The sequence below is a fragment of the Pongo pygmaeus genome, chromosome 18, assembly GCF_028885625.2.
Source record: "Pongo pygmaeus isolate AG05252 chromosome 18, NHGRI_mPonPyg2-v2.0_pri, whole genome shotgun sequence".
NCBI classification, from domain to species: Eukaryota; Metazoa; Chordata; class Mammalia; order Primates; family Hominidae; genus Pongo; species Pongo pygmaeus.
The window spans coordinates 31,389,508-31,415,852 of record NC_072391.2 but is presented as its reverse complement, the minus strand read 5'-3'; the positions used below and the strand labels follow the sequence as shown (position 1 = coordinate 31,415,852).

Genomic DNA, 26,345 nt, shown 5'->3' with positions numbered 1-26,345 from the left:
CACCCTTCATATTCTCTCCAAATACATTTATTCTTTTTTTTTTTCTTTTTGAGACAGGCTCTCGCTCTGTTACCCAGGCTGGAGTGCACTGGTGCAATTTCAGCTCACTGCAGCCTCAATCTCCCAGGTTCAAGTGATCCTCCCACCTCAGCCTCCTGAGCAGCTGGGACCACAGGCACATGCCACCATGCCCGGCTAATTTTTTGTAGAGACAGGGTTGCACCATGTTGCCCAGGCTGGTCTTGAACTCCTGAGCTCAAGTGATCCACCTGCCTCAACCTCCTAAAGTGCTAGGATTACAGGCGTAAACCATTGTGCCCAGCCTACTTTTTCATTCTTTACAATGTGGCCATGCTGAGAATCTTCCAAATGCTTAAGTTCTGCTTCCCTTTTGGTTTTAAATTCTGTATTTAATTTGTTTCTCTCTTCTCACATTTTACTATAAGCCATCAAGAGAAGCCATGCCACCCCCTCACCACTTTGTTCAGTGACTTCATCCACCAAATATTCTATTTCATCACTCTTAAGTTCTCCCACAAAACACTAGGACATAAGAAAGAAAAGAAGCTTTTATTTTTATTTATTTCTTTTTTTTACTTTATTTATTTATTTTGAGACAGAGTTTCGCTCTTGTTGCCCAGGCTGGAGTGTAATGGTGCGATCTTGGCTCACTGCAACCTTCGCCTCCCGGGTTCAAGCGATTCTCCTGCCTCAGCCTCCCAAGTAGCTGGGATTACAGGCACAAGCCACCACGCCCGTCTAATTTTGTTTTTTTTTGTTTTTTTTTTTTTTGAGATGGAGTCTCACTCTGTCATCAGGCTGGAGTGCAGTGGCACAATCTCAGCTCACCACAACCTCCGCCTCCTGGGTTCAAGCGATTCTCCTGCCTCAGCCTCCCAAGTAGCTGAGATTGCAGGCACATACCACCATGCCCCGCTAATTTTTGTATTTTTAGTAGAGACGGGGTTTCACCATGTTGGCCAGGATGGTCTTGATCCCTTGACCTCGTGATCCGTCCGCCTAGGCCTCCCAAAGTGCTGGGATTACAGGCATGAGCCACTGCTCCCGGCCAAGGAACTTTTAATCTGAAGAATGTGAGCCCCCCACCCCGCCCCTTAATTATCAAGCCCAGAGAAGCAATGAGATGCAACAGCGTTCATGTCTCACTCCACACTTAAGCTAAATAACCAATCACCTCATGAAGCCACTTGCTATGTGAGCTCTAGACTAACTCATGCAAAGTAGCTATACAATGCCATACACTGGCATTTTCCGTAATTTCTCATATCCTATAGTTCAACAATGTATAGCCAGTCACTAATTCATGTTATCTCTGTAAACCAATGAGAATTCCTGTCAAACAACTTTTTTTTTTTTTTTTTTTTTTTTTGAGATGGAGTTTTGCTCTTGCTGCCCAGGCTAGAGTGCAATGGCGTGATCTTGGCTCACTGCAACCTCCACCTCCCAGATTCAAGCAATTCTCCTGTGTCAGCCTCCTGAGTAGCTGGGATTATAGGCGCCGACCACCATGCCCGGCTAATTTTTGTATTTTTAGTAGAGATGGGGTTTCACCATGTTGGTCAGCCTGGTCTCGAACTCCTGATCTCAGGTGATCCACCCGCCTCAGCCTCCCAAAGTGCTGGGATTACAGGCGTGAGCCAACACGCCTGGCCCCTTTCAAACAACTTTGTGTGAGCCCACTCCTCATTCCCTTTTGCCTTTAAAAATCTGCTTGTAACAAAGGCCAAACAGAGCACTCCCCAAGGCAACTTATAAGTGTGTCCCAGGCTGCAGTCCTCAACCTTGGCCCAAATAAACTCTACATTAATTTTGCCTAGGCTTGTTCCTTTAGGTCAACAGGCACAAACCCAAATCAGCCAAGTTCTTTGCCACTTTATAACAAAGATCACCTGTCCCCCAGTTTCCACTAACATGTTCCTCATTTCCATCTGAGATCTCATCAGAATGGACTTTACCATCCATATTTCTACCAACATTCTGTTCATGCCCTCTTAGGGAATCTCTAAGAAGACTGAGGCTTTCTCTACAGCTCTCCTCCTGTGCCCTTACCACACCTGTGCTTAATGATTTGTTCACGACAATGTAAACTTTTTCTAGTATGAACGTCATAACTCCTTCAGTCTCTACCCACTACCCAGTTCCAAAGCTGCTTCCGTATCTTCAGGTATTTGTTACAGCAGCACCCCACTTCTGGTACCAATTTGTCTTAATCCATTTGGCTGCTTTAACAAAATATTTTAGACTAGGTAATGTATAAACAACAGAAATGCATTGCTCTAGAGGCTAGGAAGTCCATGATCATGGTGCCAGCAGATTCAGCATCTGGTGAGGGCTTGCTCTGTGCTTCAAAGATGGTACCTTCAAAACTATAAGCAATATGTTTCTATTGTTTACAAATATCCAGCCTAAGGTATTTTGTTACAGCAACCCAAATGAACTAAGATACTCACTCACTGGTTGAACATCTCTACCCAGAGAAGACTCCAAATTACTATGCTCAACATGGATATTCCTTATACAGTTCTACTTCTCTATGGCTAGAAATTTTCCATAATAAAAATATTTAAAAAATCATATTGAAGCTAAAGCCTTAAAAAAATAAAAATAAATAATATTTTTAAAAGTCAAGAAAATGAAAAGAAAATCAGTGTGTCCAGAAAATATTCTAAAATTGGATTATGGTAATGATTTTATAATTGAATGTACTTTAAAAGCCAATTAACTGGTGGGGTACGGTGGCTCACCCTGTAATTGCAGCAGTTTGGGAGGCCAAGGTGGGTAGATCACCTGAGGTCAGGAGTTTGAGACCAGCCTGGCCAACATGGTGAAACCTGGTCTCTACTAAAAATACAAAAAAAGTATCTGGGCATGGTGGTGCACGCCTGTAATCCCAGCTACTTGGGAGGCTGAGATGGGGTCTCACTCTGTTGCCCAGGCTAGTATGCAGTGGTGCAATCTTGGCTCACTGCAACCTCTGCTTCCCGGGCTCAAGCAAGTCTCTCTCCAGGCTCAGCCTCCTGAGTAGCTGGGACTACAGGTGTGCACCACCACGCCCAGGTAATTTTTGTAGAGACCAGGTTTGACCATGTTGCCCAGGCTGGTCTTGAACTCCTGAGCCCAAAGTGATTTGCCCGCCTTGGCTCTGAAAAGTGTTGGGATTACAGATGTGAGCCGCCATGCCCAGCCCCACATAATTTCTTATCTCCATGCCTGCCCTATGTTCACACTGTTCCCTCTATCTGGGACATCCAAATCACTCCTAATCCTCTCAGTTAATTACTTAATCTTTAAGATCTAGCTTAGCACCAAGTCACCTCCTCCACTGATCACAAACTGAAACTCCCAGTCTTCTAGGCAGGGTTAAGTTGCCTTTCTGTTCCCCTAAGACCCTCTTTCTTTCTCCTTTTCTTTTTTTTTTTTTTTTTTCTGAGACAGAGTCTTGCTCTGTCGCCCAGGCTGTAGTGCAGTGGCACAATCTTGGCTCACTGCAAGCTCTGCCTCTCGGGTTCACGCCATTCTCCCACCTCAGCCTCCTGAGTAGCTGGGACTACAGGTGCCCACCACCACGCCTGGCTAATTTTTTTGTATTTTTAGTAGAGACGGGGTTTCACCGTGTTAGCCAGGATGGTCTCAATCTCCTAACCTTGTGATCCGCCCGCCTCGGCCTCCCAAAGTGCTGGGATTACAGGTGTGAGCCACCATGCCTGGCCCCCTAAGGCCCTCTTTCTAGCACTGTATCTACCAAATCACATTCAAATCTTCTTTGTATACATTTGTCTCCTCCCCTAGTTTGTCCAGTCTTTGAGGGTAGGGATCACTTTATTCTCCATACCTAGCAGAGAGCCTGGCACACTGGGTTCTCAATAAATGCTGACTGAATCACTATCCTTTCCTTCACCATAAAACTACCATACCGGGCTGGGCGCGGTGGCTCACGTCTGTAATCCCAGCACTTTGGGAGGCCGAGGCAGGTGGATCACGAGGTCAGGAGTTTGAGACCAACATAGTGAAACCCCATCTCTACTAAAAATACAAAAATTAGCCAGGTGTGGTGGCGGGTGCCTGTAGTCCCAGCTACTCTAGAGGCTGAGGCAGGAGAATTGCATGAACCCAGGAGGCAGAGGTTACAGTGAGCCAAAATCGCGCCATTGCACTCCAGCCTGGGTGACAGAGCGAGACTCCGTCTCAAAAAAAAAAACAAAGAACTACCATACCTACCATCGTCACTTCTCCCATTCATGCCTCAGCCCACCCTCAAGCTCCCAGGGAGCTCCTGGCAGCTCCTGGACCTTTCTGCTGCACTGCACACCTGCTTATATGCTGCACCTCAAAGCTCCACTCTCTAGATTTCCATGTGTGATGGTTAATCCTAGGTAACAACTTGTCTGGATTGAGGGATGCCTAGACGGCTGGTGAAGTGCTGTTCCTGGGTGTGTCTGTGAGGGTGTTGCCAGAAGAGGCTGACATTTGTCAGTGGACTAGGAGAGGAAGACCCACCCTCCATATGGGTGGGCACCGTCCAGTTGGCTGCCAGCGTGGCTGGCACAAAGCAGGCGGAAGAAGGGGGACTAGCAGCTTGCTGACTCCGCGTGCTGGCTCTGTTCTGTGTCATGCCGGACACTTGGCCTCCTCTCCCCTTGCCCTTGGACATGAGACTCCAGGTTCTTTGGCCTTTAGACTCTGAGACTTACACCTCTCAGAGGCTCTCAGGCCTTAGGCCTCAGACTGAGAGCTGCACTGTTGGCTTCCCTGGTTTTAAGGCTGGCGGACTTGGACTGAATTATGCTACCAGCTTCTCTCTTTCCTCAGCTTGCCGATGGCCTATCATGGGATTTCACCTCATAATCGTGTGAGGCAATTCTCCCTAATAAACTCATATGTGTGTATATATATATACACACTCTATCAGTTCTGTCCCTCTGGAGAATGCTAACACACCAGGCCTCCACGCTCCCCAGTGTCTCTAACCACCATTCTGGTTTTTTGCCGCCTCCTTCTCTACCCCAGTGGAAGATCGCTCCGGGATCCTCTTCTCATTCTCTAAGCACTCCCTAAGCATTCTCATCAGCTTCAGGCTAAACTTCTAAATCAGTGTCATCAACCCTGACCTCTTTCCAAGGCTCCCAATTCAGACTTCCAACTGCCCCCTGAATAATCCCACTGAGATGCACCCGCAGATGCTCACACTTCCAGTCCCGCACTGCTCTGCCTTCTAGATGCTGGTTAACAGCATCGCTGCACAGCTGGCTTCCCAAGCTGGGAATCCAGCCCCCTCTCTCCCACCACGCTTGTCATTGTTTTAGTTGAGGCCCTCATCACCTGTCTCATTGTCTCATGTGGTTGTTCATAAAGTCTGTTTCTCTTGGCCAGGCGCGGTGGCTTAAGCCTCTAATCCCAGCACTTTGGGAGGCCAAGGCGGGCAGATCACCTGAGGTCAGGAGTTCAAGACCAGCCTGGCCAACATGGCAAAACCCCGTCTCTACTAAAAATACAAAAATTAGCCAGGTGTGGTGGTGTGCACCTGTAGTCCCAGCTACTCGGGAACGCCTGCAGTCCCAGCTACTCAGGAGGCTGAGGCAGGAGAATCGCTTGAACCCAGGAGGCGGAGGTTGCAGTGAGCCGAGATTACGCCACTGCACTCCAGCCTGGGTGACATCGTGAGACTCTGTCTCAAAAAAAAAAAAAAAAAAGTCTGTTTCTCTAGAAAAACACACACATACAAAACTTTGAGTTAACAATATACACACATAGTAAAAAAATTCAGATTATTTTTGAAATACAACGAAACTCCTGTCGCTTCAGGCAACTAGTTGTTTCTTGGGTATTCCTTTAAAGATATCCCATGTACATATAACAAGAAAAAATGGTGTGTATCTCATAAAAGCTTTTGCTGACAAAGACACACAGACACACACAGAGTTTGAAACTTTCAGAGAGAGAGCTGACCACGTGGTCTGGAGGATCACTGTGCCTACTGGGTAGTGCCTTGCCTGGCAGAACCACCTCATTTTATAATTTCACAATAAGCTCTTGCTATCCCTGGATCCCATCAGCAACAAACTCTCAAAGCAGAACATCTAACTGTGCCCACTGCCCTGATGCCCCTTGCCTCTGGCACGTATCTGGCGAATGGCAACACACTCTTACCACGCACACCCTCTCTTCTTTGCGGCCTCCTTGGCTACCAACAGTTATTACAGAACCTCTGCCTCCCCAGAGCACTCTGGTCACCCGCTGTTTCCAATTATCTCCCTTTTTCCCCTAATTAAGGTGAAAGAAAAATGCAACATTAAAGGATGTTTTAAAGCAAATCCCAACAACCTCAAATGATTTTCATTCTGTATCCACCTTCTGTAAATGTTATATAACCACAATCAGAGCACATACACCCTTTAAAGACTGCTTTCTATGTGTGGAAGAGTCTACTTCTCAGACTTCCAGCCCCTTAAAAGTAGAAGAACTAAGTCTTTTTTTTTTTTTTTTTTTTTGAGACAGGGTCTCACTCTGTCACCCAAGCTGGAGTGCAGTGGCCCAATCTTGGCTCCCTGTAGCCTGCACCTCACAGGCTCAAGTGATCCTCCCACCTCAGCCTCCCAAGTAGCTGAGACTATAGGCATGCACCATCACACCCAGCTAATTTTTAAATTTTTTTTGTAGAAATGAGGTCTTGCCTTGTTGCCCAGGATGATCTCAAACTCCTGGGCGCAGGCAATCCTCCTGCCTCAGCCTCCTAAAGTGCTGGGATGACAGGCATGAGCCACCATGAGCGGCCAAGAACTAAATCTTAATGGATTGTCTTTGCATCTTGGTACCCAAAATAAAGCCTGAAATACAGGAGGGCTTGGATCCCCATTTGTCAGACCCTACTTGGGAAAACACTGAAGAGGTGAGCAGCATGCCCAGCATCAATACAAGTATAATTTCCCACAAAGAAATGAAGTACGCCACCTGCCATACAGCCATCAGGGAAAGGAACTGGACCTTCATGTTCCAGGAATAGTCCAAGGAGGGGGAAGGGAGAGAACAACTGTAAAGTTCTCATAAAGCCTCACACTCACCCTGCATGAATTATTTAACCTTTCTGGGTCTCAATAAAATTAAAACAAGAGCACCTACTTGATGATCAAATATCTAAGAAAGGTCCTAGGCTGCGGCTGGCCCAGAGTATGCACTTAGTGAACGCTAGTGGCCCTTTTCATCTGGAGGCCAGGGGTCTGCTGTTACATTGAGCCAAAGAGCCAATCGCACAAGCAAAAGAAACGCTGACGCTTGCCAAACCTAGGAATAACCCCGCGATGATGGCCTGGCCAAAGACCACACCATTTAAGGGATCTCTTGTTTGAGCTTTGCCTACTGGGTAGTGGCTTGTCTGAAAGAACAAGCTCTTCCTATGATTTTACATCAAAGTGCTGCTATCTCTGGATCTGGTCAGTCATAAGTCTAAACTTCCCCAGGAAACATGTTCTAAGTAGAAGCAAAGGTTTCTGTGACCTTCTGAGAACAAATGCCAAGCCTGCTGGTGCAAAGCAAGTGGGAATGAGGCCCTGGGGTTGGAACCATAACGAATTGGAAGGCCAGATGGGGGGACACTGCACTTCCAGGCCAAGTGGCTGGTTTTATCAGAGTCTGAGGGTGCCAGCTAATCTTATCACAATTCTATCGTGTAAACAAAACTGTCCCAAACCCTGAGAGGCTCAGCAATTCCAGCAAGGTTTCAAGCATTCTTAGGAATGCTGAGGCAATGCCCAGTACCCTAAACTTTTTGGCTCCTAGCATGCTCATGTTCCCACTGACGTAGAAGGCCACATCTTTTCTTTCTTTCTTTCCCCTACACCTTTTTTTTTTTTTGTTTTTTGTTTTTTTTTTTTTTTTAGAGACGGAGTCTTGCTCTGTCACCCAGGCTGGAGTGCAGTGGTGCGATCTCGGCTCACTGCAATCTCTACCTCCAAGGTTCAAGCAATTCTCCTGCGTCAGCCTCCCAAGTAGCTGGGATTACAGGTGCCAGCTACTGCACCCAGGTAATTTTTGTATTTTTAGTAGAGACAGGGTTTAACCATGTTGGCCAGGCTGGTCTCCAACTCTTGACCTCAGGTGATCTGCCCGCCTCAGCCTCCCAAAAAGTGCCGGGATTACAGGCATGAGCCACTGTGCCTATCCAGCTAATTTTTAAACTTTTTGTAGAGATGGGGTCTCACTATGTTGCCCAGGCTGGTCTTTAACTCCTGTGCTCAGGTGATCCTCCCAACTCAGCCTCCCAAATTGTTGGGATTATAGGTGTGAACCACCACACCTGGCCTGACAAAGTTTTAATAACTGCTTTAAATTTTTAAAAAAATTTATTTTAACTAATTATTTTGATTCTCTTTTAGAATTCTTGTCCGTTGATACCAACATCTGGGTCCTCTTGGGGTTGATCTTCATTGATTGCCTTTTTTTTTTTTTTTTGAGACGGAGTCTTGCTCTGTCACCCAGGCTTGAGTGCAGTGGCACGATCTCAGCTCACTGCAAGCTCCGCCTCCCAGGTTCACGCCATTCTCCTGCCTCAGCCTCCCGAGTAGCTGGGACTACAGGCACCCGCCACCACGCCCGGCTAATTTTTTGTATTTTTAGGAGAGACGGGGTTTCACCATGTTAGCCAGGATGCTCTCGATCTGCTGACCTCGTGATCCACCTGCCTCAGCCTCCCAAAGTGCTGGGATTACAGGCATCAGCCACTGCGCCGGGCCCGTTGATTGCCTTTTTGTGTGAACACAGATCATATTTCCTGTTTTGTAAAAATATATTTTAAAATTTTCGTTCCTTTTTTTTTTTTTTTTTTGAGACAGAGTCTCGCTCTGTTGCCCAGGCTGGAGTGCAATGGTGCAATCTCGGCTCACTGCAACCTCTTCTTCCCGGGTTCAAGCAATTCTCCTTCCTCAGCTTCCTGAGTAGCTGGGATTACAGGTGTGTGCCACCACGTCCAGCTAATTTTTGTATTTTTAGTAGAGACGGGGTTTCACCATGTTGGTCAGGCTGGTCTCGAACTCCTGACCTTGTGATCCACCCACCTCAGCCTCCCAAAGTGCTGGGATTACAGGTGTGAGCCACTGCACCTGGCCTTTTTATTTTTTATTTTTTGAGTCAGAGTCTTGCTCTGTTGCCTAGGCTGGAGTGGTGGCACGATCTCAGCTCACTGCAACCTCCACTTCCTGGGTTCAAACAATTCTTGTGCCTCAGCCTCCTGAGCCTCCTGTGTACCACCACACCTAGCTAATTTTTCTGTATTTTTAGTAGAGAAGGGGTTTTGCTATGTTGGCCAGGCTGGTCTCAAACTCCTGTCCTCAAGTGATCTGCCTGCCTCAGCCTCCCAAAGTGCTGTGCTGGGATTACAGGCATAAGCCACCATGCCCAGGCCATTTCTTGTGTCTAAGAATTTTGGATTATATCCTGGACATTGTAGATGATGTGTTGTAGACTCTGGATTCTGTTATGTTCTTGAGAGTTTGGTGTTTTGTTTCTGTTAAACAGTTAATCACCGCTGAACTCAAACTCCAAATCTAGCTTCCCTGAGGCAAGCATCAGTTGAAATCTGTACTGATCTTTTAAACTTGGCTAAGTTGCTTGGAATGTGCCCCATGTTTGTCTAGTTCAGAGGTTTAGGCAGACTTTTTAAAATAACAACTTAATGGGCCGGGTGCGGTGGCTCACACCTGTAATCCCAGCACTTTTGGAGGCCAAGGTGGGCGGATCACTTGAGGCCAGGAATTCGAGACTAGCCTGGCCAACACTGTCTCTACTAAAAAAGTACAAAAATTAGCTGGGTGTGGTGGCGCACACCTGTAATCCCAGCTACTTGAGAGGCTGAGGCACAAGAATCACTTAAATCCGGAAGGCAGAGGTTAAAGTGAGCCAAAATCGCACCACTGCACTGCAGTCTGGGTGACAGAGTGCGATTCCGTCTCAAAACAACAACAACAAAAACAGCTTAATGGAGACAATTTGCATGCCATACAATTCTCTATTTATCTCTCTATCTATTTATTTGAGACAGGGTCTCACTCTCATTGCCCAGGCTGGAGTGAAGTGGTGCAATCACAGCTCATTGCAGCCTTGACTTCTTTGGCTCAGTCAATCCTCCTGCCCCAGCCTCCCAAGTGGCTGGGACTACAGGTGTGCACCACCACACCCAGCTAATTTTATAATTTTCTGTTGAGATGAGGTCTCATCATATTGCCCAGGCTGGTCTCAAACTACTGGGCTCAAGCAATCTTCCTGCTTCAGCCTCCCAAAATGTGCTGGGATTACAAATGTGAACCACCGCACCCACCCCAGTTCACTTTTTTAAAGTGTGCAATTCAGTGTTATGTTAGTCACAAGGTTGTGCAAATATCACCACTAATTTTAGAACATTTTCACCAACTCTCCTTAAAACCTTATACTCATTAGCAGTCATTCCCCACCCCCTTCTCCTCTCAGTCATTGGCAGCTATTATTCTAATTTCATATTTGTACATTTGCCTATTCTAGACATTTCATATAAATAGAACTGTACTCTGTGACCTTATGTGACTGGCTTCTTTCACTTAGCATGTTTCCAAAGGTCATCAATGTCACAGCACGTATCAGTAACTTCATTCCTTTTCATGGTTAAATAACATTCCATTGTATGGATAGATCTCATTTTTAATCCACTCATCCGCTGAAGAATTTGTGAAGAATTTGGAATCCCTTCTCTGGGGCTATCTTCTTTCCATCATGGGCTTTTTAATGCCTCATGACAAGGCATTTAACAAAACCAATAAACAGGCGGGTCACACTGGCTCATGCCTGTAATCCCAACACCTTGGGAGGCCAAGTACAGAGGATTGCTTGAGCCCAGGAGTTTGAGACCAGACTTGTCAACATAGCCAGGCTCTATCTCTACCAAAAATAAAAAATACCCAGATGTGCAGCCAGGCGTGGTGGCTCATGCCTGTAATCCCAGCACTTTGGGAGGTTGAGGCGGGTGGATCGTGACGTCAAGAGGTCGAGACCAGCCTGGCCAACACAGTGAAACCCCATCTCTACTAAAAAAAAAAAAAAAAATTAGCTGGGCATGGTGGTGCATGCCTGTAGTCCCAGCTACTCAGGAGGCTGAGGCAGGAGAATCGCTTGAACCCGGGAGGCAGAGGTTGCAGTGAGCCGAGATTGCACCACTATACTCCGGCCTGGGTGACAGAGCGAGACTCCATCTCAAAAATAAATAAATAAATAAATAAATAGAATCTATATTCATCAATTGGTTAAAGAGACATTAAGAAGAGAAGACAATTTTTTTCCTTAATGACTCTGTATTGCAACTTATGCCAGTGTTTCTCATTTAAACCTTACAGCAATCTTATAAAATAGATAACAGAATGGTAAGTATAGTGAAGAAACTGAAATTCAGATAGGTTATGCTAGGTAACTCAGGAAAAATAGGTAGTTGAGCTGGGACTGCAAGGCTGCAAGTTCTAAAACCTATGCTCTTCCTCTGAATTCCAAGTTGTGTCACGACTTCAGCATATTCAATAGTAAAAGAGATCACAAAAGTGGAAGCTGCCAATCCACCATTAGGCTATTATGACAACACTCAAAGTATCACCAGTAAAATGATGATTGAGGCAACTGAAAAACAAAGCTAGGGAAATGTGATGGTTAACTTCATGTGTCAAACTGATTGGGCTAGGGGATTCCCAAATAGCTGGTGAAACACTTTTGAGTGTGTCTGTGAGTTTCCAGAGGGTTTGCTTTCCTGGGCTTCCAGCTTGCAGATGGCAAATCTCGGGACTTCTCAGCCTCTATAATAGTGTGACCCAATCCATCACAATAAATCTCTTTCAATATAGCTATACAGTTGACCCTTGAACAATGCAGGTTTTAATTGTGCAGGTCCACTTATATGTGGATTTTCTTCCACCTCTAGGACTCTTTTTTTTTAAACAGGGTCTTGCTCTGTCACCCAGGCTAGAGTGCAGTGGCACGATCTTGGCTCACTGCAGCATCCACCTCCTGGGTTTAAGCGATTATTGTGCCTCAGCCTCCCAAGTAGCTGGGATTACAGGCACCCACCACCACGCCCGGCTAATTTTTTTTTATTTTTTTTATTTTTTTTTAGAAGAGACTGGATTTCACCACGTTGCTCAGGCTGGTCTCAAACCCCTGAGCTCAGGCAATCTGCCCACCTCGGCCTCCCAAAGTGCTAGGATTACAGGCGTGAGCCACAGCGCCTGGCCGGTATTTACATTTAAAATGTGAAACTGGGATTCTGGTGGCTCATGCCTGTAATTCCAGCATTTGGGGAGGCTTTGGTTAGGAGGACTGCTTAAGCCCAGGAGTTCGAGGCTGCATTGAGCTGTGATAGCACCACTGTTCTCCAGTCTGAGCCAACAGAGAACGTGTCTCTAATAAAAAAAAAATGTGAGATGATGCCTAGGTTAGAATCAGCAGAGGAGAAGCCAGAGAGAGCAGAGGCAAAGGAAGTGAACGTTCAGCAAGCCAAATGAAAACAGTGTTTCAAGATGTGGCAGTGATCCACAGCATCAAATGCTGCTACAGGACTGAGACCTAACTTAACAATAAATTTGGCCACCTAGAGATCACTGGTGGCTTTGATAAGAAGCCTTTTTAGTGGAGTGGTGGAGACCAAAGCCTGACTAGAGGCTCAAGGGTTCAAGACTTAGACGAGAAAAGGCATTAGTGAGAGTAGACTAAGGCCTCTGGGTGCAAACCCGAGCCGAGGAGGAGGTAACTGGAGGATAGCGAGGGTGAAGGAGGCTGTTTTGCTGTTCTTAAGACGGGCATTTTTTGGCCAGGCGCGGGGGCTCACGCCTATACTCCCCACACTTTGCCGAGCCCAGCGTGTCGCTATTTCCTACCCTCGCTCGGGATGGAAGCACGCACGCGCAGTCCTCGAGCGGCCGGGCGCAAGGCCCGCCCTCCCCTGGCCCCGCCCCTTCCTCCCCCGAGCCCCGCCCCTCCCGCCCCCACCCCCACGAGCCCGGACCCTTCCCGCCCAGAGCGCGTGCGCACCGACCCTAGCGCGCCGCCTCAGGGAGGTCGGGAGCCGCGGCGCGGAGGGAGAACTCAGCTCTTCGCTCCCGCGTTTCGCCGGAGGTCTCAGGCCACGGCCCGTCCCCACCTACCGAGTCTCGGACAAAACAAGCTCGTCGGGCTGGAAACTGCGACGAGGGGAGCAGGCGCGTTCCTCGAACGCTATTTCGGAGTCAGCGGATGATCACGGACCTGCGTTCGAAGATTGGCGGCACGTCGAGACCCGCACACGCTTTTTTTCCTTTTATGAGCGTAGTCGCGCGCGGACCGTGCACGCATGCGTAGTCTTTCCTCTGTGACGTGACCCGCTGCCCCGTGGGAAATGTAGTTTTCACTTGGCACACCGCTCCGGCTCTTGGCGGAACCCTAATTTAACCAAGCAAAGTGCTTGTGCGTTTTCAGCGTTTTCTCCCATTTCCCCAGACTCTATTTAAAACAAAATGCAAAAAATAAATAAATAAATAAAACTTGAAAGCGAACAGATTGCTGCTTGCTGGAGGTGGATGGGCGCAGGGGTAATATGAAAACTGTACTTTCTGCTCAGTTTTGTTGTGAACCTAAAAATGCCCTAAAAAATAAAGTCTGTTGTTAAAAAATTAATTAAAAACAGGCCGGGCGCGGTGGCTCACGCCTGTAATCCCAACACTTTAGGGCGCTGAGGCGGGCGGATCACCTGAGTTTAGGAGTTCGAAACCAGCCTGGCCAACATGGTGAAACCCCATCTGTATTAAAAAATACAAAAATTAGCCGGGCGTGGTGGCGGGTGCCTGTAATCCCAGGGACTGGGGAGGCTGAGGCTGGAGAATCGCTTGAATTCAAGAGGCGGAGGTTGTAGTGACCGGAGATTGTACCACTGCACTCCAGCCTGGATGACAAGAGGGAAACTCCCATCTCAAAAAAAAAAAAACAACACACAAGCAGATCTTTAGAACCAGAAATCATACTTTTAGGGAATCTTCTCAGGAAAGTACTAAGGATATGGACGTGCAATGGACGTGTAGCCTCAATGGTATTTATCGAAGGCCATCCTGGTATCTTAAAGTTTCTTACTACAAATGTCTGTAATTATTTGTTGATTATTTGAAAAACTTGCAAGTCCTGTGAGATTAGGATCATCTTTTGTTCACCTGTGTATTTCTAGTACCTAGCACAGTGCCTGGCCATCACATGTTTCTTTTTCTTTTTTTTTCTCTTTGAGACAGGGTCTTGCTCTGTTGTCCAGGTTGGAGTGCAGTGGTGCCATCAGGGCTCCTGAGTAGCTAGGACTACAAGCACACACCAACACGTTCTGCTGATTTTTAAATTTTTTTTGGTAGAGATGGGGGTCTTGCTATGTTGCGTAGGCTGGTCTTGAGTTCCTGGGCTCAAGCGATCCTCCTGCCTCAGCCTCCCAAAGTGTTGGGATTACAGGCATGAGCCACCACGCTCAGCCCCGTCGGTATTTTTCTGTTTATTAGAGAATCTCAGGCGTTAGCACTGAAACTATTTTAACCCAAAAATTAATGCGTCATTTTCTTCCATCACACTTGCATTTCTTTCTGTGGGCGTCAGGTCAGTGAATGACATGCCCATCCACCCAGCTGCAGTTCTACTTACTGCCTTTTATGAAGGTTATGCTTTGAGAGATTTTGCAAATTTTGCATTTGTAAAGGTCTCAGGGGCTCTTTCTCCTGATTGTTAAATATCAGCCCTAGCTAGGCCAGGTGTGGTGACTCACGCCTGTAATCCCAGCACTTTGGGAGGCCGAGGTGGGCGAATCACGAGGTCAGGAGTTTGAGACCAGCCTGGCCAATATGATGAAACCATGTCTCTACTAAAAATACAAAAATTAGCTGGGCATGGTGGCACGCACCTGTAGTCCCAGCTACTCTGGAGGCTGAAGCAGGAAAGAATCACTTGAACCCAGGAGGCAGAGGTTGCAGTGAGCCAAGATTGTGCCACTGCACTCCAGTCTGGGCAACAGAGCAAGACTCTGTCTTAAAAAATAAATAAATAAAATAAATTTAAAAAATCAACCCTAGTCACTGATCAGGAGAGATGTAGAGCTCACAGTTGTTTTTTAAATTATGTTGGTCTCTGCCCTGTTTTAAAATTTTATTGTTAATTTCTGATTTTTCTACAATAAACATGTATTGATTAACTTTTTAAAAAGTGTTTTAGAGTGTTGTCCACATGTAAGGAATTGCTCTGTCTTCTCCACATCCACATTTCTCAAAAGAATGATCTATACTCAGTTTTCATGTCTCACCTCCTACTTAGTACAATGTCCTGAGTCAGCACCTGGGGGTCATCCCTGACATCACCCTTTCCCTCCCCTCCCTCATTCAATCCACCACGTGTCTGCAATATAAAAACACATTTGTTGGCACTTGCTATGCACCGGGCACTGTTCAAAATCCTTTACGCGTATTCATTCATATAACACAATCCACCTACTTTTCACCTCCACCACATCCACCCTAGGCCAAGGTAGGGACACCTTCCCTAAACAACTGCAAAGGCTTTCTGTTTTTTAATTGCTGGTGCTAAGGTTGAGTTACTTATTTCTACTTAATGACACACTTCGTCATTGGGCTCTGCATGGCCTCTCTATTTATTTGTTATTTAAAAAATTTTTTTGAGACAGGGTCTCACTCTGTCACTCAGGCTGGAGTGTAGACCCGCGCCACAATGCCCAGCTAATTTTTTGTATTTTTAGTAGAGATGGGGTTTCACCATGTTGGCCAGGCTGATCTCAAACTCCTGACCTCAGATAATCCACTCACCTCAGCCTCCCAAAGTTCCTGGGATTACAGGCGTGAGCCAGTGCGCCAGGCCTCAGCGCTCTGCTTTCAACACCTGTCATTGTGTGCACACTTTACCTATGACTTACAGCAACCATGCAATATTTCGAAGTGGGCACCCACATTTCAGTTATGAGGGACCTGTAAGTTGCCTCCAACTACTACTGGCTACCACAAACAATGCCACAGTAAACAACCTCATGCTTATTCCCCTGTGGTCTGTGTGAAGATTTCTCTGAGATGTATGCCCACTAGTGAGACTGAGCAATGCCGTCTTAAATGATCTCCCCTCATCTATTCTGGCCAGAGTGGCACATGCCCACAATCCCACTGCTTTGGGAGGCTGAGGCTAGAGGATCACTTGAGGCCAAGAGTTCAAGGCAACAGTGAGCTATGATTGTGCCACTGCACTCTAGCCTGGAAAACATAGTAAGATCCTGTCTCTACAAAAAAATTCTTTTTAATTAGCCAGGCGTGGTGGCATGCACCTGTAGTCCCAGCTACTACTGAGATTGAGGCAGGAGGACCGCTTGAGCCCAGGAATTCAAGACCAGCCTGGGTAACACAGTGAGATCTCATCTCTACAAAAAATTTAAAAATCAGCCGGGCGCGGTGGCTCATGCCTGTAATCCCAGCACTTTGGGAGGCCGAGGCGAGTGGATCACGAAGTCAGGAGATCGAGACCATTCTGGCTAACACGGTGAAACCCCGTCTCTACTAAAAATACAAAAAATTAGCTGGGCGTGGTGGCGGGCGCCTGTAGTCCCAGCTACTCAGGAGGCTGAGACAGGAGAATGGCATGAACCCGGGAGGCGGAGCTTGCAGTGAGCCGAGATCGTGCCACTGCACTCCAGCCTGGGTGACAGAGCGAGACTCCATCTCAAAAAAAAAAAAAAAAAAAAAAAAAATTTAAAAATCAGGCCAGACGGGGTGGCTCACACCTGTAATCCCGACACTTCGGGAGGCCAAGGCAAGTGGATCACCTGAGGTCAGGAGTTCGAGATCAGCCTGGCCAACATGGTGAAACCCTGTCTCTACTAAAAATACAAAAATTAGCTGGGCGTGGTGGAGCATGCCTGTAATCCCAGCTACTTGGTGAGGCTGAGGCAGGAGAATCGCTTGAACCCAAGAGGCGGAGGTTGCAGTGAGCTGAGATGGTGCCACGGCACTCCAGCCTCATAAAAAAAAAAAAAATTAGCTGGGTAGTCCCAGCTACTAGGGAGGCTGAGGCAGGAGGATCACTTGAACCCGAGAGGTGGAGGTTGCAGTGAGCTGAGATTGTGCCACTGCACTCCAGCCTGGGTGACAGAGCAAGACTCTGGCTCAAAGAAAAAAAAACATCAGCTGGGTATGGTAGGGTACAGGGAGGTGGGGCATGAGGATCACTTGAGCCCAGGAGGTTGAGGCTGCAGTGAGCTGTGAATACGCCACTGCACTGCACTCCAACCTGGACAACAGAGTGAGACCATTTCTCAGAACACACACACACACACAGACACACACACACGCACACACACACACACAGCTCTCTCAGGATCTGACCTCCCATGGCAAAGAGGAAATTGTTAACTATTCACAATTTAATGGTTTTTGTCCCCGCTGCAGGCACACGTAGCCATATCATGACCAGAAGGTGGCACAGTGTGCCTGCAATCCAAAAGGAAAAAGAGATGAAAGACATTAACTCTTAAATGTTGCCTTTTTTTCTGATCATAATATAGATATACATTGTGCAAAAGTCCAACACTACAGAGATCTGGAGTCTATAAAGGAGAAAGTAAAAATTATCCAGAAGGCCAGTCTAGGATATAACCACTTTGGAGAGTTTGGTTTACATCTCATTGCCCCCCCTACTTTTATTTTCAATAATGAAAATAATTTTTCTGGCCGGGTGCGGTGGCTCACGCCTGTAATCCCAGCACTTTGGGAGGCTGAGGCGGGGGAATCACCTGAGGTCGGGAGTTTGAGACCAGCCTGGCCAACATGGTGAAACCCGTCTCTACTAAAAATACAAAAAATAGCCAGGCGTGGTGGCCCGCACCTGTAATCTCAGCTACTCAGTACTTGGGAGGCTGAGGCAGGAGAATCGCTTGAACCCAGGAGGCGGAGGCGGTGAGCCAAGATCGTGCCACTGCACTCCAGCCTGGGGGACAGAGTGAGACTCCGTCTCAAAAAAAAAAAAAAAGAAAGAAAAAGAAAATAACTTTCCTTGCAAAAATGGGAGCATAGATGCGCCATTGCCGGGGTGATGATGATGTCTGGGCTCGCTTCATTCTACCTGGGCTGGGGCATGGGGTAGGGGGGCGCGGCCCCTCGGCCCGAGGAGGGAGGGTAAGGGACGGTGTCTGTGGCCCAGGGATGGGTGGGGTGGGACAACGCATTGTTTGCAGGGCACCCCGTCTACACCCGCAATGCGCAATGCTCCCCGGCAGAGCTGGCCCAGGTCTCCACCCACCACCCCACCCATCAGGACACCAGGAAGACGCACTTGACCTGCAAGAGACTGTTTGAATACATCTTCCCTAAGAGGATGGACTGATGCTGCAGGCTGGACAAACCGCCAAGCAGAGCTCCAAGGTCCCCCTGACTGAGCCCTGGGATCCTCTTGACCTTCAGCAGAACTCCACCTTTGAAGTCCGGTACCCACCAGGCGGCTCGATGAGCGCACCTCCATCCAGGGGCGCTCAGGCAGAAAGTCAGCCAGAGCAGATGAAACCTAAATTGTTATCCTCACCAAAAATTACAGTGCGATGTTGCCCTCCCTGTTTTTTTGACATACACCTGGGTGTTAAAGACCCCTCCATGTTGACCCCGTGGGGCATGGGCCAGACAGCCCAGTGGAGAAGATGACCAGGACCAGCCCTGGTGAACGTGAAAACCCAGAAGCGACGGCATTGGACATCAGATGTCAGTGACCCCAGCTGGAAACAGATTTGAGACTTGAGAATTTTCACTGGAGCTTAAATATCATAAGTTTAGGACGGTAGACATTTTTATGGGTTTTTTTTGTAAGTATGATCTTGACTAGTCAAACTGTCTATAAAAGAAATTGAATGGGCTGAATCAATGGCTAGTATGGATACCTCAGGGTTTTTTTGTGTGTTTTTTTTGTTTTGTTTTGTTTTGTTTTGACAGGATCTTGCTTTGTCACCCAGGCTGGAGTGCAATAGCACAATCTTGGCTCGCTGCAACCTCTGCCTCCCCGGCTCAAGCAATCCTCCCTCCTCAGCCTCCCAAGTAGCTAGGACTACGGGTACACACCACCACACCCAGCTAATTTTTGCTTTTTGTGTATGGTGGGTTTTTTTTCTTCTTTTTTTTTTTTAGACAGCTCCTTGCTCTGTCGCCCAGGCTGGAGTGCAATGGCACGATATCGGCTCACTGCAAACTCCGCCTCCTGGGGTTCAAGTGATTCTCCTTCCTCAGCCTCTTGAGTAGCTGGGATTACAGGTGCCACCATGCTGGGCTAGTTTTTGAATTTTTAGTAGAGACAGGGGTTTCACCATGTTGCCCAGGCTGGTCTGGAACTCCTGACCTCAAGTGATCTGCCTGCCTCATCCTCCCAAAGTGTGGGGATTACAGGCATGAGCCACCGCTCCCGGTCTTAATTTTTGTATTTTTTGTATAGACAAGATCTCGCCATGTGGCCCAGGCTGGTTTCAGACTCCTTGGCTCAACCATTCTGCCCTCCTCAGCCTCCCAAAGTGCTGGGATTACAGCGTGAGCCACCACGCCTGGCCTCGTTTTTTTTTTAACAGTGCTAAGAGGTAAGGAGGACTCCCTAGGAGTAGTTCGCAGTGGCAGGGAGGCATATTTTATTACTGACATTGTTGAGAATTGATAGTGATAATAAAAGGCAGAATGATCTGGATCAGTTCAATTATTAAGTTCTTTAGACAGCCTGGATCAGGGTGGGGGTCTGCTCCCACTGCCCTGTCCCAAAATGCTCCCTTAAAATTATTTCCAGATATTTAAGAGCTTTATGGCATGACCCAATTGCTATAAAAATTTTAGCTTGAAGGAAAATCTATACTACAAAGTAACTGTTTCTTTAAAGATACATTTTAAGCAAGAGGGTTGGGAAAAATCTTTATGTCTACACCTGGTAAGCACAAGCCATGTATATTCCGTTTTTCTTTCTTTCTTTGTTTTTTTTTTTTTAATTTTGTTTTGAGCCAGGGTCTCACTCTGTTGCTCAGGCTGGAGTGCAGGGGCACAATCACCGCTCACTGCAGCCATGACCTCCCCAGGCTCAGGTGATCCTCTGGCGTCAGCCACCTGAGTAGTTGGGACCACAGGCACGAGCCACCATACCTGGCTAACTTTTGTATTTTCTGTAGAGATGGGAATTTCGCCATGTTGCTCAGGCTGGTCTCAAACTCCTGGGGTCAAGCCATTCCCCCTGCCTTGGCCTCCCAAAGTGCTGGGATTACAGCACCAGGTCCAGCCATTTCCTTTTTTTCTATGCAAGAGTATTGATATATGTGCTGAATCATCACATACTTGTCAATGTATGTGATCACATACTTATCTTGCTGGGATCACAGGCAAGAGCCACTGCGCCTGGCCCAAGTTTACTTTTTTTTTTTTTTTTTTTTGGAGATGGAGTTTTGCTTTTGTTGCCCAGGCTGGAGTGTGATGGCACCATCTTGGCTCACTGCAACCTCTGCCTCCCGGGTTCAAGCGATTCTTCTGCCTCAGCCTCCTGAGTAGCTGGGACTACAGGTGCCTGCTACCACGCTGGCTAATTGTTTGTATTTTTAGTAGAGACTGAGTTTCACCATGTTGGCCAGACTGGTCTGGAACTCCTGACTTCAGGTGATCCACCCGCCTCGGTCTCTCAAAGTGCTGGGATTACAGGCATGAGCCACCGTGCCCGGCTCCATGTTTACTTTTATAGTCCCAGCACCAAGCAAGTGCCTGGCACATGGTTAGTACCCTAAACATTTGTAGACTGGAGAATGCATGCCTCCCTGGTCTTTACTTTCCTCTTCTGTTAAATGGGGTCAGGTTTGCTGATCTCCCAGAAGACATCAGTAATAAAATTTATTATTTTAGATTTTTTGCTTCTTTCTTTTCTTCTTTCTTTCCTTTTCTCTCTCTCTCTCTTTTGTGTGTGTGTGTGTGTGTGTGTGTGTGTGTGTGTGTGTGTGGGACGGAGTTTCGCTCTTGTTGCCCAGGCTGGAGTGCAATGGTGCAATTTCAGCTCACTGCAACCTCCACCTCCTGGGCTCAAGCAATTCTCCTGCCTCAGCCTCCCAAGTAGCTGGGATTACAGCCATGTGCCACCAAGCCTGGCTAATCTTGTATTTTTAGTAGAGATGGGGTTTCACCATGTTGGTCAAGCTGATCTCAAACCCCTGACTTCAGGTGATCCACATGACTTGGCCTCCCAAAATGCTGGCATTACAGGCAGGAACCACCTCGTCCAGCCTTATTCTAGATTTTTCTACTATTGTATTTTATCTGGCTATCTGTCTATTTTAGTTGTCGGGAGAAAATGTCACACCTCTATTATGGTGAAAACTGTGTATTACTCATAGTTATCTATACATTTAATGCAAAAATATAATTTGTAATGTACATGATGTTCTGCAACCTGTGTTTTTCATTAAGAATGTATTATGGACATCTTTCTTATCAGAGATAGAGACACGGTCTCTCTCTAAAGAATATTGAATGGCTACAGTGTTTCACAGAAGGAAACTAATCAGTCACCTACTGATGGATATTTAGGTTGTTTCCGATTTTTGGGTTTTGTTTTTTTAGAGACAGGGTCTTGCTCTGTCACCCAGGCTGCAGTGCAGAGGCACCATCATGGCTCAAGTGATCCTCCTGCCTCATCCCCCTGAGTAGCTGGGACTACAGATACACACCACCATGCCAGGCTTTTTTTTTTTAGATATGGAGTCTCGCTATGCTGCCTAGGCTGGGTTTCCTGTTTTTCACTACTACAAACAAATGAACTTCCTTGTACCTGCCTCTTTACTCACCTCTGGGAACATTTCTGTAGGAGAGACTCCTGAAAGTGGGACTGCAATATCAGGGGGATATAAGAATTTCAAAATCTTATCAATGTTGCCAAACCACCCATTAAAGACAGCATCTGGCTGGGCGCAGTGGCTCACGCCTGTAATCCCAGCACTTTGGAAGGCTGAGGCAGGTGGATCACCTGAGGTTAGGAGTTCGAAACCAGCCTGACCAACATGGTGAAACCCCATCTCTACTAAAAATACAAAAATTAGCTGGGCATCATGGCATCTGCCTGTAATCTCAGCTACTAGGGAGACTGAGGCAGGAGAATCCCTTGAACCCGGGAAGTGGAGGTTGCAGTGAGCCGAGATTGCGCCACTATACTCCAGCCTGGGCAACAAGAGTGAAACTCCATCTCAAAGGAAAAAAAAAAGACAGCATCCACTTATATTTAAAACGATGATATCACACAGCCAAGAAAACTTCCCAATGCAGCTGCCAGATTTGACATTTTTATCTGGGATGGGGTTGTGAGATCATATGGATATATTTTGTTTAACCTCATTTAGATTTCTTGTGTCCTCTTGGAACACAGCGATGTCCAATCCACCTTAATTATGCATTCTGCCTTCAGCCTGGGAAGCTTCTGTTCCTTTGAGCTAGTGACTTTGTACATCCCTCAGGCTATCCAACAGAGAGGAAGTCTCGCTCTGTTGCCTAGGCTGGAGTGCAGTGGTGCGATCATGGCTCACTGTAGCCTCAACCTCCTGGGCTCAAGTCATCCTCTTGCCTCAGCCTCCTGAGTACTTGGAGCTACAGGCATGCACCACCACGCCTGGCTACTTTTTGGATTTTTTTTGTAAAGATGAGATCTCGCTATGTTGCCCAGGCTGGTCTTGAATTCCTGGGCTCAAGCAGTCCTCCTGCCTCGGCCTCCCAAAGTGCTGGGATTACAGGTGTCGGCCTTTGCATCTGGCCCACAAACAGCCATTCTTGTTCAAACTTTGCCTCCAGGCCTGGCATGGTGACTTATGCCTGTAATTCCAGCAATTTGGGAGGCCGAGGTAAGAGGATCACTTTAGCTAAGGAGTTCAAGACCAGTCTCAGCAACATAGGGAGACCTCATCTCTACAAAAAATAAAATTAGCTGGGCGTGGTGGTGCGTGCCTAAAGTCCCAGCTCCTTGGGAGGCTGAGGTGGGAGGATTCCCTGAGCCCTAGAAGTCGAGGCGGCAGTGAGCAAGATTGCTCCACTGTATTCAGCCTGGACGACAGAGTGAGAACCTGTCTCAAAAATAAATAAATAGGCCGGGTGCGATGGCTCATGCCTGTAATCCTAGCACTTTGGAAGCCGAGGCGGGTGGATGACTTGAGGTCAGGAGTTCGAAATCAGTCTGGCCAACATGATGAAACCCTGCCTCTACTAAAAATACAAAAATTAGCTGGGCGTAGTAGTGCATGCCTGTGATTCCAGCTACTCAGGAGGCTGAGACAGGAGAATCGCTTGAACCCGGGACACGGAGGTTGCAGTGAGCCAAGATCATGCCACTGCACTCCAGCCTGGGTGACAGAGCAAGACTCCGTCTCAAAAAAGAAAAAAAGAATTAAATAAATTAATTAATTAAAAATAAAAGAATTAGAAAACAAGCTTCTCCTCCTCCAGGAAGTGTGCCTTCATCTCCCTATCTCCAGAGAGGTTAGGTGCCCTCCTGGGAGCTCCCAGCCCTCTGCGTTTACTCCAAGCTGATGGCGCTGGGTTGTCATAGGTGTGCCTAGCAACGTCACGAAGGTATAACCCTAAGCAGGAAGAAAATAAACTTCCTCGTGGCAGATTTTACATGCACCTGGAGGCTTGAGGATGGGAAAATGAAACCATCCCTGTAAACTTCATGCAATTAATCAGAGAACAGAGAGGAGAAATGGAAACAAGCCAGGCTTGCAGCACACCCAGTGCTGATCATGAGGTCAGCTGCCCCCTGCTCTGCTTCCTCTTAGTTGTCTGGTGCCTGCTGTTCTAGAATCACGTAGACCTGGTTACAAGATCGTAGTTCCCCTTAACTGCACTAGAGATAGCAACTTGAACATTATGAAACATTAAATGTTACTTTTGAGAAATTCCTTCAGGTCCTGCGGGCCAGTGAAGAGACTGACTCTGCCAACCTGAAGGACCCCACCAGGAGCTAACTCCCCAAAAATGTCTTTTTCACATCGTGATGATTTCATCTCCCTTGCTCTGACCAATGACCCCAATTTTCTAGCCCCTCACCCTCCATAATCCCCTTAAAAGCCCCATCCCAGAATTCCCTGGGGAGATGCATTTGCGGTTCTCCTCCCATCCCCTTGCACAGTGCCCTGTGATCATGAAACTCTCTCTACTGCATCCCTGTTGTCCAGTGTAATAGGGCTGTGACAGGGCAGCAGGTATACAAATCTGTTGTTCCTGTAACAAAAAGCACACCTCTACTTTTCCCATGGAGCCACGTCTAGAGCCCTGCAGGTCCATGCTACAGGGGTTCCAGCAGGCTGGAGTGCAATGGCGTGATCTCAGCTCACTGCAACCTCCGCCTCCTGGGTTCAAGAGATTTTTCCGCCTCAGCCTCCCAAGTATCTTGGATTACAGGCGCATGCCTCCATGCCCAGCTAATTTTTGTATTTTTAGTAAAGAGGGAGTTTCACCATGTTGGCCAGGCTGGTCTCGAACTCCTGACCTCGTGATCCACCCTTCTCTGCCTCCCAAAGTGCTGGGATTACAGGCGTGAACTACTGCGCCTGGCCCTTTTTTTTTTTTTTTTTTTTTTTTTTTTTGAGATGGAGTCTCGCTCTGTCGCCCAGGCTGGAGTGCAGTGGCCCGATCTCGGCTCACTGCAAGCTCCGCCTTCCAGGTTCATGCCATTCTCCAGCCTCAGCCTCCCTAGCAGCTGGGACTACAGGTGCCCATCACCACACCTGGCTAACTTTTGTATTTTTAGTAGAGACGGGGTTTCACCATGTTGGCCAGGCTGGTCTCGAACTCCTGACCTCAGGTGACCCACCCAACCTCATCGGGCTCCCAAAGTGCTGGGATTACAGGTGTGAGCCACCATGCCCCGCCTCCTTCTCTCGTAGGCTTCCTTCTTCCAGCATCTGTAAGATCAAGGCCAGGGAGACCTCCTTCCCTGGCTCCATCTGGGACAATCACAATGTTTCTGCGGTCCCCTATGAGGCTAGAATTGGCCTCTCAGTTCCTGCATTGCAGAGCAGGTGGAAGCTGAACAAGCAACACTGATCTTAGCAGAGCCTCATGTATTCAACTAGACATTTACTGAGCTCAGACTGAGTGCCAGGCATTGAGGATACAATATGGCAGGCAAGACTCCTGCCCCGAGAATAATGATAATTAAAATAGCAAGCATTTATTACACACTGATTATCTTCTAGGCACTGCGCTAAGCTTTTTTTTTTTTTTTTTTGAGACTGAGTCTCACTCTGTCGTCCAGGCTGGAGTACAGTGGCACGATCTTAGCTCACTGCAACCTCTGCCTCCTGGGTTCAAGCGATTCTACTGCCTCAGCCTCCTGAGTAGCTGGGATTACAGGCACACACCACCACGCCTAGGTAATTTTTGTATTTTTAGTAGAGACGGGGTTTCACCATCTTAGCTAGGCTGGTCTCGAGCTCCTGATCTTATGATCCACCCACCTCGGCCTCCCAAAGTGCTGGGATTACAGGTGTGAGCCACTGTGCCCAACCCCGACCTTCTTTTCTTTTTCTTTTTGGAGTGCAGTGGCACGATCATAGCTCACTGCAGCCTCAAACTCCTGACCTCAAGTGATCCTTCCACCTCAGCCTCTCAAAACAGTAGGATTGCAGGTGTGCCTCACCTTATCTAGCCTAGGTGCCATTAACCCCATTGTATAGATGAGTAAACAAACATGCAGACTAAGCTTGTCTAAGGGCACACAGCTAACTAGGGGGTAGAACCAAGCTTTAGACCTGGGAAGCCCTGTTCCAGAGCCTACTCCTTTAACCATTAACTAAACTAAACCAACGGTTGCATGCCAGTGGGGACAAATAATGGAAAAGCAAACAAATAAAAAAGATACTGGCCGGGTGGCTCACGCCTGTAATCCCAGCACTTTGGGAGGCCGAGGCGGGCAGATCACGTGAGGTCAGGAGTTCGAGACCAGCCTGGCCAACATGGTGAAACCCCGTCTCTACTAAAAATATAAAAATTAGCCGGGCGCGGTGGCACATGCCTGTCATCCCAGCTACTCAGGAGGCTGAGGCAGGAGAATCACTTGAAGCCAGGAGGTGGCGGTTGCAGTGAGCCAAGATCATACCACTGCACTCCAGCCTGGTGACGGAGTGAGACTCCATCTCAAAACAAAAACAAACAAACAAAAAAGGACAGAGTCTTGCTCTATTGCCCAAGCTGGCCTTGAACTCCCAGCTTCAAGCAATCCTCCCAGCTTACCCTCCCAGAGCCCTGGAATTATAGGCATGAGCTACTGCACTAGGCTAATCTTTGCTTAATTTAAGA

The 26,345-nt window shown here is 47.4% G+C and overlaps 1 protein-coding gene across 4 annotated transcripts in view; it reads right to left on the bottom strand.

Annotated features, from left to right (window-relative positions):
* Nucleotides 1-26,345, bottom strand: part of LOC129015833 (SAGA-associated factor 29) — an 89,283-nt gene that overhangs the window by 22,128 nt on the left and 40,810 nt on the right. Inside the window, exons 1-2 of one of the 4 annotated variants that reach the window (XM_054454462.2) lie at nucleotides 14,216-14,328; nucleotides 13,164-13,497 (exon numbers count right to left, since the gene is read on the bottom strand). The gene's annotated coding sequence lies outside the window, so the exon portion shown is untranslated. Of the gene's footprint in view, nucleotides 1-13,054; nucleotides 13,498-14,215; nucleotides 14,329-26,345 lie in introns of those variants that run through there. The other 3 variants (XM_054454463.2, XM_054454464.2, XM_054454465.2) reach the window with 3 other exon arrangements.